Below are 17,680 nucleotides of genomic sequence, written 5' to 3' on the forward strand. Positions count from 1 at the left end.
TGTTCAGGAAAGGACAATCACTTTATTTGTTTTAACATGGAATGCCATGATTCAGTTAAATCACCATAGCGGCCAAACGAATTTACCGATTTTCATGAAATTTGGAATGGACATTTCTTGACTCACCCCCTATATAAGGAAGCAGCATGCTCAGCCATGCATGGGACAGAAATTATTTAATACTCAATGCAATATTTTAAAATTTAATTTGGGACTGCAGATTCTGTCAAAAACATGTTAAAAATGGCTAATATTTCCACAATAATGATAGGATGGAAGAACCACTGACTGTGTAGCTTCTTTCCGACCCTCAGACAAAAACAGTGAACAAAAGTGATACATTATGTCACATTTAGTTTACTTTTATGACCCTAGAAGCTAAACTTGAAAAAGGCAACCTTTGGTGTGAAAGTGCCCATTGCTTCGTGAAAGAATCCATTCCACTTGATCGATAAGAGAATACACAGACCACTGAAAATCCACTCCGCGTTCCCTACAACAGCTCACCGCGCGCGAGTGAAGTGAATCTCAGCGCGAGCACAGAAATGTTGGTGCAGCTGCTGGAAAGTGGAGGAGGTGACGTCAGCCCCATTGCAACCTCACAATGTCTAGCTTTTGCTGAAACCTTATTCTTTTGTTATGTGCCCTCAAAATTAACCCTAGGACACGTTAAATTAATATTCAACTAAACAGTGAAATAAGCTTAGCCTAATGGGGTATTCTTGGTTGATGATGAATTGTTTGCAGTATTTGCTCCTCCCCAGACACAATGGACATAAGGACATTCTTTAAGGCCCGGTCCCACTGGCCGATGGACACAAAACGTATGCAAAAAGGACACAGCGGACGAGCAAAATTTCGGGGGTGGCTCTATCCGTTTTCATCCGCTCCAGAAATGGACAAAATTGGCGAAAATTTGCGAAAAAAGAACGGACGTGGGTAGTATATAGCGGGGATGTTAAACGCATGTTCATAGGAAGCCTAGCGGATGAAAGCGGATGGAAGTGGATGACAGCTCCAAAGGGGTTACCGGTGATAACTGAGAAGCGGACGCATAGCAGAAAGAGCGGATGCATAGCGGATGAAGGGGATGCATCACGTACACCTAACGGAAACAAAGGGGATGTTGCGCGGATGTATATCGGATGCAGACCGTTCACTGCGCATGCGGGGGGTATGAATTGCGTCTGCTCCGCGGATATAAAGGGATGCAGCACGCACGCCGTCAGCATAAAGCGGAAAGACGTGCTGGCAGCTACATCGATACATCTCTACTACTAGATGATTTTCTCCCCCTTTTTATACAAAATATCGATTGTCCGCTAGGTGTCCTTCTACATACTCTAGACATACTCCAGACATCCTAAATATACGAGATACATCCCAGATATAAACGCTTTGTCCGTTTTGAATACTTTATATACGAGATGCATACGCTTACATCCTTTCTATTTCCGTGCTACTAACGATGAATAGACGTTTCATGTACCTTATCTTTCCTCCCTCTTTCCGTTTTCAGCTGCAGCGGATGTGAGTTGCAAGGATGCCCAGAGGATGCAGAGAGGATACAGCAGACGTTTAACGGATGATGACGGACATAGAACGTTTGTTGCTCGTATATGTCGCGGATTTACATCGTACACGGCGGAAAGTTCATCCGTTCTAAAAGTTTTGTGCAGCTCAAAACTTTTTGCGCGGATGAAATCACAGTGGACGGATGCTCGATGGATAGAGCGTATGAAGCATGTATGCAATGAGTACACAACGGATGCATAGCGTTTTCCAACGGATGGCAAAGATTTTTTTACGTTTTACATCCTCTTTGCATCCGTAAGTGCAGTGGGACCGGGCCTTTACAAAGAAGCGGAAAGTCAGTCAAAATTTCCCCACAGGACAGGGTTGTTTTTTTTTTTTTGTCCCAATGGAAATGTTAGTGCAGTTATCTGGCTAGTCAATGTTAGGAGATGTATCAGCTAGCTTAACGTTAGCTATCATTTAATTCAAACCCAGTAGGCCTGCCTTACTGCAATGCCAAGAATGAGGTCAAGTCTGCTCTGATAATATTTACTAATTCCCTGTTGGGATTTGAAGAACCTGTTTTGTCTGGTCTTTGCCAGTTTTCTGGAAAGTAACATGGGAAATCAGTGTATGGGGAAGGAATAGTAGAAAGGAAAGTGATGGTGAGAGATGGATGTTATTCCAGGTGGATTGTGAAGGAAAAGGGGATAAAAGTTATGAAGTGGTAGAAATTGTGGTGGCACCAATATAAGAAGGAGTTATATCTATAAATCTATTTGTTATACTAATCTGTAAATGCTACTGTAGTACCACCATTGCATGTAGGTTGACAAAACTGCACTTGTTCATTGTGTGAAGTTCTCTTTTATGTGTCGTTGCTTGACACAGTGTGATTTTGTGTTATGAAGATTGCATGATGCCATGCCATTTTTGTTATGAGTATCGCTAAATCGGAAAAAAGTAAAATGCACCCACTAAAGTCACTGTTGGTGGTGAACAAAATTGCACCTGTTCATTGTGTGAAGTTGTTTTTTATGTGTCACCGTTGCTTGACACAGTGTGATTTTGTGTTATGAAGTTTGCATGATGCCATGTCATGCCTGTTCATTGTGTGAGATTATGAATATTCTTATTTTTAAACATACAGTTGAGTGTCACTATTGCTTGGCACAGTGGCATGTTGTGTTACATCTAAAACTAAATAGAAAACACAAAATAAAAAGTAAAATGCACCCATAAAGTCATTGTTGGTGATAAATTGTGTCACATTCATCTCATTATCTTAGGCAGAGCAGTGGGTTTAAAAACAGGCTAATGAATATATGGACTAGTTGAATGAGGACTTATTGTTGAGTCTCTAAAATAGTCATTGAATTAAGTGACTTTTGAAGGTAAAATTAGGTGTTTAACAACCTGTTAAAAATACACCAGAATGCAGGAAATGGCATCTAATTAATTAATTTTCTGGCGGAGGACCCCCCGCCAGTGTGTCCCCCCCACATTAAAAATGCTTCTGACGCCCCTGGTACAGACGATGGACAGATGACGCATGATCACATAAGCTCATCCAGCTTGTAAGGGAACAGGAACAAATTTATTTAAATGTGTAAAAGTAATTATAAATGGATAAAAAGTATGATTTGAAAAATTGTCGCATCACACCATTCTTTTATAAATTATTATTTTCCTTCACCACACTCCTGCGGAGTTTTCTTCCTTACAGGTTTTCTGCGCAGCATCTTGTAATTTATGGTATGACTGATTCATATGTAATAAATCTTTTCAGTCGTTTTATCCCTGCTGCTTTTATATCCGTCAGGGTCAGAGAGAGGATTCGATATTCATAAATAACATTATCAGGCAGTGCATCAGACAGCTTGTTATGCTTTGCCTTTTGGATTAGTGAGTAGGAATAAACACGAGTGTCATTTCATCAGAATAAATGGACTCTAACAATCAGTCAGGTTCAGGTGGTTTGAAATGAGGGCACGCTGAAAGATGACCAAATGGAAAGAGAGGAATGTTGAGTGAGGTGAGATGAGGATGAATGCAAGCAGTTGGGCAAAAGCAAGAGAGAAGCACAAGTGACAGAGAGAATAAGGATAATATGGAGTGAGAAGCAAAAATAGATGATGATAGTGAGCTCAATCAAGAGAAGGTGAGAGGGAGATTGAAGGAATAAGACATGGCAGGATGAGGTGTGTGTGTGTGTGTGTGTGTGTGTGTGTGTGTGTGTGAAATAGGCAATTCTGTCTGTGTTGTGTAGATGTTATGTCTCCTCTTTCCACGTTCCACTTATGAATCCTTCATTAATACTTACATTTCATCCCTTTGCATTTTTATACCTTTTATAAACTACACATTTTTGAAATAACACCAACCCTAGCAATATACCCAGGCGTCTCTATCTCACACACACACACACGGATGCATACATTCAAAAGTTGTGTTTTCCTCCTCGACAGATTAAATGGATGCCAATTTGATATGGATGAGGAAACAGTTGTTATTTTGGCACACGCATTAAGATAATGAGTGTTAGAAGAAGAAGCTGTTCCTTCAGTGGCTGTTTCATTATAACCATACTGACATCCACGAGCTTCTGTATTAATGCACAAGAGCACAAGGTTAATAATCTACTAAACGTCAGCGTGAAAGAACATTGTACATACCAGCATAAGCACATTACGCCTTACACACCAGCCTGCACTTGACATGACAATACATCAGGACTTCTGATGTGTGAATAGAGACATTTTCCGTTCTGCTTAGCTCAGGTGCTTTAATGCATGACTTCATGGCCTTGTGTACACTGCGTACATCTGATCCTGTGTGTGCTGCTGAGGTGGAGGTCAGGTTAGCCTCAAATAAAGTCATCTATCTATCTATCTATCTATCTATCTATCTATCTATCCATCCTGCCATCTGTCCTGCCATCCATCCATCCATCCATCCATGTACATCTGCTCCTGTGTGTGCTGCTGAGGTGCAGCTCAGGCTACCTTCAGATAAATCCATCCATCCATTCATTTCTTCATTTATCCATCCATCCATCCATCCATCCATCCATCCATCCATCCATCATCCATCCATCCAACTATTTCTTCATCCATCCATTCATCCAACCATCCATTCATCCATCTATCCATTTCTTCATTTATCCATTTATCCATCTGTAGGCCTCCCTATGTGTGGGTGGAGCACAGAGGACGGCAGGACAGGGATCAGGTTCCAAAATAGCGTTTATTGCTAGACTTTTCAGTTTAAACAATAATTCATTCATTCAACAGACACACAAACAACCGGCGTCTGGTTCAGGGATGAGCTACCTCCGCTCTCACTCTCCCTCCTCATATAGGGCGCGGTCACTGGGAAGACACACAAACACAGGTTAATTGCTCTCAGGTGAAGTGATTCTGCCACTTACCTTCCCTGACTCCACCCTCCTGTTACAGACCGGCGCTTGACCACGCCCCCGCTGCCACATACCCCCACCGCCCGACTCAGGCCGGGCGCCCGTCCGGCCTGCAGCCGACTCCCCCCCCCCCTTGACGGGAGAGGAAGTCCGCCACGACCATCTGCGCCCCCGGCCTGTGGACCACCTTGAAGTTGAAGGGTTGGAGTGCCAGATACCAACGGGTGATCCACGCATTGGCATCCTTCATGCGGTGGAGCCACTGGAGGGGCGCGTGGTCCGAACAGAGGGTGAAAGGGCGCCCCAGCAGGTAGTAACGGAGGGCGAGGACCGCCCACTTGATCGCCAGGCACTCCTTCTCAATCGTGCTGTAGCGCCCCTCACGCACTGACAGCTTCTGACTGATGTAAAGGACCGGGCGGTCCTCCCCCTCCACCTGCTGGGACAAAACGGCCCCCAGCCCTCTGTCCGACGCATCCATCTGTAACATAAAAGGGAGAGAGAAGTCAGGGGAGTGTAAAAGTGGCCCCCCACACAGTGCAGCCTTTACCTCAGAGAAAGCTCGCTGACACTGCTCCGTCCACTGGACCGGATCTGGCGCCCCCTTTTTAGTGAGGTCAGTCAGCGGGCTGGTGACGTCCGAATAATTAGGTATAAACCTACGATAGTAGCCAGCCAGCCCCAGGAACTGTCTCACCCCCTTTTTGGTCTTGGGCCTCGGGCAGGCCGCAATCGCTGCTGTCTTATTAATTTGGGGACGCGCCTGCCCGTTGCCCAAGTGGAAGCCCAGATACCGTACTTCCACTTGCCCAATCGCACACTTCTTTGGGTTGGCAGTGAGTCCCGCCCGCCTCAGCGACCTAAGGACGGCCCTCAGGTGTTGCAGGTGCCGCTGCCAGTCATTACTATAAATGATAATATTGTCTAAATACGCGGCCGCATAGGTGGCGTGGGGCCGGAGGACCCTGTCCATCAGCCGCTGAAACGTAGTGGGCACCCCAAACAGCCCAAACGGAAGTGTGACGAACTGGTGTAAGCCGAACGGTGTGGAAAAGGCCGTTTTCTCCCGGGATAATGGAGTCAAGGGGATCTGCCAATATCCCTTCATCAAATCCAGTGTCGAGTAAAAGCGAGCCGTGCCTAGTCGATCGAGCAGCTCATCAATACGAGGCATTGGGTACGCGTCGAATTTAGACACCGCGTTGACTTTTCTATAGTCCACACAGAACCGGACCGAGCCGTCGGCCTTGGGAACCAAGACCACCGGGCTGCTCCAGTCACTGTGGGACTCCTCGACGATGCCCATTTCGAGCATGGCCTGAAGTTCTTCCCGAACCACCTGTTTTTTGTGTTCGGGTAGCCTGTAAGGGCGGCTACGCACTACCACCCCCGGGGGCGTCTCTATGTGGTGTTCTATGAGGTTAGTGCGACCGGGCAGGGGCGAGAACACATCCAAAAACTCGGCCTGCAACTGGGCGACCTCCGTGAGTTGGGTCGGGGAGAGGTGGTCTCCACAGGGGACCGGAGAGGTACGTGATGCCAATGTCCCTTTTTGAACCTCCGGCCCCAGCTCCGCCTTCTCTGGAACTACCGACACCAACGCCACGGGGACCTCCTCGTTCCAGAGTTTAAGCAGATTGAGGTGGTAGATCTGTAGCGCCCCACCCCTGTCTGTTCGCCTCACTTCATAGTCGACGTCCCCAACTCGCCGTGTGACCTCAAAGGGCCCTTGCCACTTGGCGATCAATTTGGAGCTCGACGTGGGCAGCAGTACGAGTACTTTATCTCCGGTGTGAACTCTCTAAGGCGCGTACCCTTGTTGTATAGGCGGGCTTGCCGTTCCTGGGCCTGCCGCAAATTCTCCTGAGTTAGGTGGGTGAGTGTGTGGAGTTCTGCGCACAGGTCCATAACGTACTGAATTTCATTCTTACTTTGTGAAGGTCCCTCCTCCCAATTTTCCCGCAGCACGTCCAGGATGCCGCGCGGCTTACGCCCATATAATAATTCGAACGGGGAGAACCCCGTGGAGGCTTGGGGGACCTCTCGCACTGAGAACAGCAAGGGTTCGAGCCACGTATCCCAATTACGTGTGTCCTCACTTACGAATTTCTTAATAATATTTTTGAGGGTGCGGTTGAACCGTTCCACTAAACCGTCCATTTGTGGGTGATATCCGCTGGTGCGGATCGGCTTAATCCCCAATAACCCATACAGTTCGCACAGTGTTTGTGACATAAACGTAGTGCCTTGGTCAGTCAGAATCTCTTTCGGGATTCCAACTCGGGAGATGACGCGGAAGAGTGCCTCCGCAATACTGCGTGCTGAGATATTGCGCAGAGGCACTGCTTCCGGGTATCGCGTTGCATAGTCCACCAGAACTAATATAAAGCGGTACCCTCGTGCTGACCGATCTAATGGCCCGACGAGATCCATCCCAATTCTCTCAAACGGGGTCTCGATTAATGGTAGAGGGCGCAAAGGCGCTTTTGGAATGGCTGCTGGATTTACTAACTGGCATTCGTGGCATGCCGTACACCACCTACGGACATCGCCGCGAATCCCCGGCCAATAGAATCGGGCCATTATTCGGGCTAGTGTTTTATCCTGCCCCAAGTGTCCAGCCATGGGATTAAAGTGAGCCACCTGGAATACCAATTCCCGGTGGCTCTTTGGAATCAAAAGCTGCGTGACTCGCTCTTTAGTTTGAGTGTCCTGTGTCACTCGGTATAATCTATCCTTCAAAATCGCGAAGTAGGGGAAGGACGGGGTGGCGTTCGGCGGGAGCGTTTGACCATCGATTACTCTCACTTGGTCAAACGCATGCCGCAGAGTCTCATCTCGCGACTGCTCTAATGGGAAATCCGTGAGGGATTCCCCAATAGAGAGAGGAGGAGCCGGCGGCTCCTCACTCTGATGCGGAGATGACGTAGACGGCTCTGTGACAGCTGCTCCCACCAAAGCGACACCGGGACCTCCCCCTGTCAACTGGCAGGACCCACTCTCTACTAGGCGTGTCATTAACCCCCGAAATCCCGGCCAATCCGTCCCCAAAATTAAAGAGTGGGTAAGGCGAGGATTAACCGCCGCCTTCACTATAAATTTTTCCCCTCTGAAAATAATGTGGACCGACACCAAAGGGTAGCGGTGAGCATCCCCGTGCACACACAAAACCTTCACCCCTTGTGCTCCCCCCAATGCCTCATTTTGAACCAGGCTTTGGCGAATTGAGGTCTGATTACAACCAGAATCCACCAACGCCTGATATGTAGCCCCTTGGACACTCACCGGTATGCGATACGCTCCGGCCCGATCGAGGGCGGCCTCTGGCACGTCGGAGATCTGAACCACCGCGCCCACTTCCATTGCTGTGCACTGCTGTTGAAGGTGGCCCGGTTCCCCGCAGCGCCAGCAAACCGGCCCGGGCTTTCCCTCTGCACCGGTGATCTGGGGCTCACTCACCTGAGGTGAGGGAGAGACAGACACAGAAGGGAGAAACGGGAGGGCACCGCGGGTGCGGCGGGCCGGCTGGGGTGGTGCCGGCCCCCGCCTCCGCAGTGGGGGAATGGGGCGAGGACGGGACACAGGAGGAGGGAGAGAGAGAGAGAGAGAAGAGGAGAGAAGAGAAGATGTCATCTGCTGTCCTGCCGCCAGGACAGCCACCAGATGATCCTCCGCCAGCTCGACTGCCTGATCCAGCGACGCCGGGCGGTGGCACTGGACCCACTCCGCGGTTCCTGCTGGTAAGCAGGCGAAGAACTGTTCCAGTACCACCTGGTCGATGATTCCCTCGGTGTCGCGATCGTCGGCCCTCAGCCACCGCCAGCAGGCGTCCCGGAGCTGCTGGCCGAACGCGAACGGCCGGCCGACTTCCTCCAATTGCAGCGCGAGGAAGCGCTGGCGCTGTCGTTCCTGTGTGCGCCCCACGCGCTGGAGGACGGCCCGGCGGAGGTCTGTGTAGGCCAGCCGGCGGTCGGTGGGGAGCTGTAGCGTGGCCAGCTGTGCCTCTCCCGTGAGCAGGGGGAGGAGGCGCGCCGCGCGCTGCTCCATCGGCCACCCCGAGGCATCGGCGACCTGTTCAAACAACGTGAGGAACGCCTCGGGGTCATCCTGCAGGCCCATCTTGGTGACAGTGAGGGGAGACGGGCCCGCGGCCGGAGCGCTGGTGGGCCCCGCCGACGCGAGGAGATGCCGGAACGCCTTGCGATCTTCCTGCTGGGCCAGCACCAGGGCTTCGAAGCGCCGTTCTTGTTCCTTTCAGAGTGTGATGAGCGCCTGGTGCTGGCTTTGCTGAGCCGTGGTGAGGGCGTGGACCAGGTCGGCGAACGGGGAGGATTCCATGGGGCTGCTGGGTTGGTGCTCCACTTTCCCGGGTTTCGGCACCACTGTAGGCCTCCCTATGTGTGGGTGGAGCACAGAGGACGGCAGGACAGGGATCAGGTTCCAAAATAGCGTTTATTGCTAGACTTTTCAGTTTAAACAATAATTCATTCATTCAACAGACACACACACAACCGGCGTCTGGTTCAGGGATGAGCTACCTCCGCTCTCACTCTCCCTCCTCATATAGGGCGCGGTCACTGGGAAGACACACAAACACAGGTTAATTGCTCTCAGGTGAAGTGATTCTGCCACTTACCTTCCCTGACTCCACCCTCCTGTCACAGACCGGCGCTTGACCACGCCCCTGCTGCCACACCATCCATCCATCCATCCATCCATCTATCTCTTTATCTATCTATTCATCCATCCATCAATCCATCCATCTATGTACATCTGCTCCTGTGTGTGCTGCTGAGGTGCAGCTCAGGCTACCCTCAGATAAATTCATCCATCCATTCATTTCTTCATTTATCCATCCATCCACCCATCCATCTGTCCATCCATCCATCCAACCATCCATTCATACATCCATTTCTTCATTTATCCATCCAGCCATCTATCGATCGATTGATCCATTCATCAAATTATCTCTTTATCTATCCATCTACCATGCCGATGACTCAATGTTTTTTCTTTCTAATCCAAATAGCTCCCTACCTGAAGTACTACAAATAATATCAGATTTTGGTAGGATTTCTGGTTATAAAGTAAACCTGACCAAGAGTTTGATTTTTCCTATGAACAAACAGGCTAGACAGATGTCTCTTGGCTCATATCCATTCCAAGTAATATGTGATAGCTTCACTTACTTAGGTGTTACACTGACGAGTAACTTTAAAGATCTGTACAAAAAAAACTTTAGGGCCTTGTTAGATAAGACGAAAAGCGACTTGTCCAGCTGGACAACCTTGCCTTTGTTATTGGCAGGGCAAGTTAACTCTGTTAAAATGACTATCCTACCTAAATTTCTGTTTTTGTTTCAGACACTACCTGTGTTTATTCCCAAAACATACTTTAAAGATTTGGATCAGCTTATTATCTTCCTTTATATATAGAAAACAATTTCAGACCTTGCATATAATCATAGGATGGAATTACTGCAAACCCCCCCCCTTTTTTATTTTTTGTTTGTTTATTTGTTTGTTTTTGTGTGTTTTTCTTTTCCTTATATTTTTGTGCTGTATTTGGTTTTTGTTTATTCTAAGTGAGGTTCTAAATGTTAAGCTTCTTTGTTAGGTACACTGTAGAATTGTTAGTATGTTTAATGTGTAATGTGTGACTTCATTGGAATTTCCTGAATGTATACACTCCTAAGTCAACTTTGAAATCATGTGGAGACCAGAGAAAACTCAATAAAAATAATTTATATACATATCCTGGGGCCCCTCCTAGAACTGCCACCTTATTGTGGTGGAGGGGTTTGTGTGCTTGAATGATCCTAGGAGCTATGTTGTCGGGGGCATTATGCCCCTGTCAGGGTTTCCCAAGGCAGACAGGTCCTAGGTGACAGGCCAGACCAAGAGCAGTTCACCAAAAACCCCTATGGAGAAAAAATCAAGGACCGTGACGTCGCCTGGTATGACGTAGCTGGGGCCCCACCCTGGAGCCAGGCCCAGGGTTGGGGCTCGTATGTGAGCGCTTGGTGGCCGGGCCTTTGCCCATGGGGCCCGGCCGGGCTCAGCCCGAAGAGGTGACGTGGGCCCGACCTCCTGTGGGTTCACCACCCACAGAGGTAGCAGTAGGGGATTGGTGCAGTGTGAATTGGGTGGCAGTCGAAGGCAGGGGCCTCGACGACCTGATCCCCGGACACAGCGGCTGGCTGTTGGGACATGGAATGTCACTTTGCTGGGGGGGAAAGAGCCTGAGCTTGTGCGGGAGGTTGAGAGGTACCGGCTAGAGATAGTCGGGCTCACCTCCACGCACAGCTTGGGCTCTGGAACCCAGCTCCTCGAGAGGGGCTGGACTTTCCACTTCTCTGGAGTCGCCCGTGGTGAGCGGCGGCGGGCTGGTGTGGGCTTGCTTATAGCTCCCCAGCTCAGCCGCCATGTGTTGGAGTTTACCCCAGTGAACGAGAGGGTCGCCTCTCTGCGCCTTCGGATTGGGGAGAGGGCTCTTGCTGTTGTTTGTGCCTACGGGCCAAATAGCAGTATAGAGTATCTGGCCTTCTTGGAGTCCCTGGGAGAGGTACTGAGGGGTGCTCAGACTGGGGACTCCATTGTGCTACTGGGGGACTTCAATGCTCACCTGGGTGACGACAGTGACACCTGGAGGGGCGTGGTTGGGAGGAACGGCCTCCCCGATCTGAACCCAAGTGGTGTTTTGTTATTGGACTTCTGTGCTAGTCACGGTTTGTCCATAACGAACACCATGTTTGAGCATAGGGGTGTCCATAAGTGCACGTGGCACCAGGACACCTTAGGTTGGAGGTCGATGATCAACTTTGTAGTATTTTCATCTGATCTCCGGCCCTATGTCTTGGACACTCGGGTGAAGAGAGGGGCTGAGCTGTCAACTGATCACCACCTGGTGGTGAGTTGGATCCGCTGGCGGAGGAGGAAGCTGGACAGACCTGGCAGGCCCAAACGTATGGTGAGGGTCTGCTGGGAATGTCTGGCCGAGCACTCTGTTGGGGAGGTCTTTAACTCAAACCTCCGGGAGAGCTTTTCCCAGCTTCCGAGGGAGGTGGGGGACATTGAGTCTGAGTGGATCATGTTCTCCACCTCCATTGTGGACGCAGCTGTTCGGAGCTGTGGCCGCAAGGTCTCCGGTGCCTGTCGTGGCGGCAATCCCCGAACCCGGTGGTGGACACCGGAAGTAAGGGATGCCGTCAAGCTGAAGAAGGAGTCCTATCGGGCCATGTTGACCTCCGGGACTCCTGAGGCAGCTGACGGGTATCTGCAGGCCAGGCGTGCTGCAGCTCGGGCAGTTGCGGAGGCAAAAACTCAGAACTGGGAGGAGTTCGGGGAGGCCATGGAGAAGGACTATCAGTCGGCCTCGAAGAAATTCTGGCAAACCGTCCGGCGCCTCAGGAGGGGGAAGCAGTACTCTGCCAACACTGTTTACAGTGCGGATGGGGAGCTGTTGACCTCGACTGGGGACATTGTCAGGCGGTGGAAGGAATACTTTGAGGATCTCCTCAATCCCACCGTCATGTCTTCCACTGAGGAGACTGAGGCTGATGACTCAGAGGTGGACTTGTCCATTACCCAAGCCGAAGTCACTGAGGTGGTTTGCAAGATCCTCGGTGGCAAGGCACCGGGGGTGGATGAGATCCGCCCTGAGTATCTCAAGTCTCTGGATGTTGTGGGGCTGTCTTGGTTGACACGCCTCTGCAACATCGCGTGGCGGTCGGGGACAGTGCCTCTGGAGTGGCAGACTGGGGTGGTGGTCCCTCTTTTTAAGAAAGGGGACCGGAGAGTGTGCTCCAATTATAGGGGAATCACACTTCTCAGCCTCCCAGGGAAGGTTTACTCCAGGGTACTGGAGAGGAGAATTCGACCAATAGTCGAACCTCGGATCCAGGAGGAAGAATGCGGTTTTCGTCCTGGTCGCGGAACACTGGACCAGCTCTATACCCTTCATAGGGTGCTCGAGGGTTCATGGGAGTTTGCCCAACCAGTCCACATGTGCTTTGTGGATCTGGAGAAGGCATTCGACCATGTCCCCCGTGGTATTCTGTGGGGGGTGCTTCGGGAGTATGGGGTTCGGGGCTCTTTGCTAAGGGCTGTCCGGTCCCTGTACAAACGGAGTAGAAGTCTGGTTCGCATTGCCGGCAGTAAGTCAGACCTGTTCCCAGTGCATGTTGGACTCCGGCAGGGCTGCCCTTTGTCACCGGTTCTGTTAATAATTTTTATGGACAGAATTTCTAGGCGCAGCCAGGGGCCGGAAGAAATCCTGTTTGGGAACCATAGGATTTCATCTCTGCATTTTGCGGATGATGTTGTCCTGTTGGCTTCTTCAAACCAGGACCTTCAGCATGCACTGGGGCGGTTTGCAGTCGAGTGTGAAGCGGCTGGGATGAGAATCAGCACCTCCAAGTCCGAGGCCATGGTTCTCGACCGGAAAAGGGTGGCTTGCCCTCTCCAGGTTGGTGGAGAAGTCCTGTCTCAAGTGGAGGAGTTTAAGTATCTCGGGATCTTGTTCACGAGTGAGGGAAGGATGGAGCGTGAGATCGACAGGCGGATCAGTGCAGCCTCCACAGTGATGTGGTTGCTTTACCGGTCCGTCGTGGTGAAGAAGGAGCTAAGCCAAAAGGCGAAGCTCTCAATTTACCGGTCGATCTACGTTCCGACTCTCACCTATGGTCATGAGCTTTGTGTAATGACCGAAAGAACAAGATCGCGGATACAAGCGGCCGAAATGAGTTTCCTTCGCAGGGTGGCTGGGCGCTCCCTTAGGGTGAGAAGCACAGTCACTCAGGAGGAGCTCAGAGTAGAGCCGCTGCTCCTCCACATCGAGAGGAATCAGCTGAGGTGGCTCGGGCATCTTTTTCGGATGCTTCCTGGACGCCTCCCTGGGGAGGTGTTCCAGGCATGTCCCCCTGGGAAGAGGCCCCGGGGAAGACCCAGGACACGCTGGAGGGTCTATGTCTCTCGGCTGGCCTGGGAACGCCTCAGTGTTCTTCCTGAGGAGCTGGCCGAGGTGTCTGGGGAAAGGGAAGTTTGGGCTTCCATGCTTAGACTGCTGCCTCCGCAACCTGGTCCCGGATAAGCGGAAGAAGACAAGACGAGACATATCCTGGGTGCAATTTGCTGGGGGGGATAGTGGGGATCATCCCCCCCTCTGGTTTTTATCTCTGCTGAAAAAAAATCCTAGGGGACAACCCCGTCAATAAAACAAACAAACCAAAAAAAAAGTTGACATGACAGGCATATTGTGACACAGTTTTCTATGGTCTACATTGCACTCACTTTCAAAATGACCCGAAGTGGCAGCTTTGATGTTCACGAACGTCCCCAGCAAATAGATACATTGTAGATAATAACCAGAGTGTGAACGTGGATTTAGCGTCATGAATCACATCCTTACTGATGAGCGCAACAGAATGAATGTATCCACACTGAACAGCCTTCTTTTCCTCGCTGTCAATGGGCCAGACGTGCGTTCCTTCCCTGCTGAGAAGTTCGCAGAAATGTGGATTAAAGAAGGGTGAAACGCGGCGGATAGCGCACCGACGGGAAAGCAGAAAAGGCCACATGAACTGCGCCATCAGAGCAAACTGTTCATTTAGTATTCATGTATTTTAGTGATTTTCAAGTCACTGTCCATTTAATCCGGAGGGAGAGAAACATCACAGCAACGCGACAAGCCATGCGAACTTTGTTGTGTGTTAGTGTTTGTGTATTTAGTCAGAGAGATAGGAAGATGAATTTACTATCTCTGGTTTAGTATTCGTTTTCATTTAGTGTTATTCATTTGATATCATCGGATGTTATTGAGCTGTTAGCCTATTGTTACCTTAATTTTGTGACGTTTCATGATTAAAAAAAAAACCATCCCCCCTTCTGGTTTTTTGACAAATCGCACCCTGTACATATCCATCTATGTACTCGTACATCTGTTCCTGTGTGTGCTGCTGAGGTGCAGCTCAGGTTACCCTCAGATAAATCCATCCATCCATTCATCATCCATCTATCCAGCCATCCATTCATCCATCCATATCTGATTCTTTGTGGACTGTTGAAGTGGTACTCAGGTTACCCTCAGACAAATGCATCCATCCATAAATCCATCCATCCATCCATCCATCCATCCATCTATCCATCCACTGTGTACATTTGTTCCTGTGTGTGCTGCTGAGGTGGAGCTCAGGCCATCCTTAAAAAAAATCCGTTTCCTGTCCACCGGGTGAGCAAAAAAAAATTTCAGTCGGGAGGGAGGGATTTTTTTTTTTAAATATATGTATGGATAAGAAATCGCAATGCTGTGTTTGCTTTTTCTTTCAGTACTTTTTTTATTACAAAAGCAGACACATTTAATAAAATGACAGTTTAATCAACTGAAACTTGTACAAAAACTTTAAGATAGCATTTTAAATGCTGACTGCAACATTTGCAAAACTTTTACAAAGGTACTTAAAATGTCCGACACACGGACTTTTTGTAGTTCTAAATCGACCGTTAGGCCTAGTTCGGATGAAATTACACTATTAAAATAGCCTGGCAAGCCAGACTAAATGTGAATATTTAGTCTGGCCTCGATCCGTAGACATTTCCGAAGGGGGTGGGAGGAACAAACCGCTGTCTTTCAAACTGTCTCTGTGCGTATAGGCCAACGCTCTGACTAATCAGCGCAACAGTGACTGTGACGTAGTCAGAGCGACAGAAAGCAGTGGGGGAGACCTTGAAATAAATAATTTTTCAAAATGCGTATTAATTAATAAACAGGTTCTAGATATTAAGAAGTTTGGAGATAATGACCACAAGTTTGGAGTCTGTACCACATACACTCATTTTCTTTTCCAAGTGTTTTTCAAGGGTTTGCTTAAACTGTTTTTGAGAGTTTTTATTTAGTGGTGTTTGGTGAAATAATTTCCCTTACATTTAAAATAACGGGAAAATAAGAAACAATCAAAAAGTAATGTTTCAAAGCTGTTTATTAATTCTTCGTACTGCACAAACTAGCCCCATCCTTTTGGCTACAAGCGGAGCCAGCTGGTAGATCAGACTTTTGCCATAGCCGGTCGGCAAAACAGCGAAAATGTCCTTCTTGAAAAGGAATGAGCGGAGAGCCTCTTCCTGCTCATGTTTCAACGAAAACTCCAAGTCTAATTCTTCCAAAACTGATTCCAAAGCGGAGTCAAACGCGCGCTGTTCTCTAGCCGTAGCCATCTTTCCTGTTGTCCTTTCTCCAGCGTCGCGCAGCTTTGTCGTCACTCCTGCAAAAGCCCGCCCAAAGAATCCAAACAAAAACCTTGCGTTGTGATTGGCGGGCACGATTTGATGCCCGGGGTGTTTTTGTTTATATGGTGCGAGGCTAGACCCACTCGCTAGGCAAAAATATTTTTGGCCGCTAGGCGGGTGGGTCTAGTTTACTAGGCTACTATTAAAATGATCACTGAATGATTTGTTTTTCTGAATCTTTACTATTTTGTTGTTCGCTAGAATACCATTTTGCGATTTCACACTTAAGCAAATGTTTGAAAACTCCGGATCGCCTTCCTTCATGGTGGCTGCCATTTTTTTGTGCCGCACGGTGCATGCGCAGAGCTGATTCAATTCTATATTCTGTGTGGAATGCAGGGCTTTCCATAAGCACCGGCTGCCGCCATACAGCCGACTACACAATTAAGTCCAGCCGGCTACTTTAATGACTATTATTTTTGTAGCCCACAGGCTCTAAATATTAATTTTCGATTTTAATAAAATTAAATGTTTATCGAACGGACTGACAATAATGTCAAACTGAACCGCACTCATTTAAGTTGTGATTCGCGCTGTTTGTACCGATAATAACCACAAATTCCCCGCCGACTTCGTTGATGAAGGGAGAGTAACTCATCTGCGGCCCCAACATGCGGTGTGTGTGCGCGCACTCGGCGGAGGCAGTAATGTGTCGGGGCCATCGGAGGGAACGGAAGCAGAGATAACGCTTATTTTGTCTCCGGTAAACCAGTCTTCTCTCGTTCAGTTACGTACTGGCATCAAAAGACACCGTTGGTTGTAAATGAAACCAAACTGAGTGGTTGGAGTGTATTTTCATACACAAATGGAGAAATGTTGGCTGAGTGTGTAATTGTGTAGCCCCACTGCAGACCATTGTCATTGTTAATTCATAGCATGCTCAGTTGCGTGAATGTGTCATGCACCGAAAATAAGAGATTTACAAGCCAGGAACGCCTCATGATGCAATACGCAATAAAAGAAAGAAGATTTACTGCCATTTTACTTTGTATTTGAGTAAAGTGAATAAATGGTCTGTGGAAAATACGTTTAATCCTGGGAACTGCGTGCACAGGAGTTTATTTTGTGTTTACTCCCCCCAGCTGGCTACTTATTTGTCATGGCTGGCTAGTATGAGCCTTAGTGGAAAGCCCTGGGAATGCGGAAATGTCAAGTTCGATTTTAGATTTACGAACCTGAAAAAAATGTCGAAAAACCGGCATTAAAAAAAAAATTTTCAACCGCACTCACCCGGCCGGTGGACCGGAAACAGAACATTTTTTAATAATGGCCCCAGGTTACCCTCAGACAAGTCCATCCATCCATCTAGCTAGCCATTCATTCATCCATCCAGCCATCCATCCATCCACTGTGTACCTTTGCTCCTGTGTGTGCTGCTGAGGTAGGTGGCAGTCAGATTACCCTCAGACAAGTCCATCCATCCATCTAGCCATCCAAATATCTATTCATCTACCCATACAACTAT

This window comes from Neoarius graeffei, chromosome 18, assembly GCF_027579695.1.
Source record: "Neoarius graeffei isolate fNeoGra1 chromosome 18, fNeoGra1.pri, whole genome shotgun sequence".
Taxonomy (NCBI): domain Eukaryota; kingdom Metazoa; phylum Chordata; class Actinopteri; order Siluriformes; family Ariidae; genus Neoarius; species Neoarius graeffei.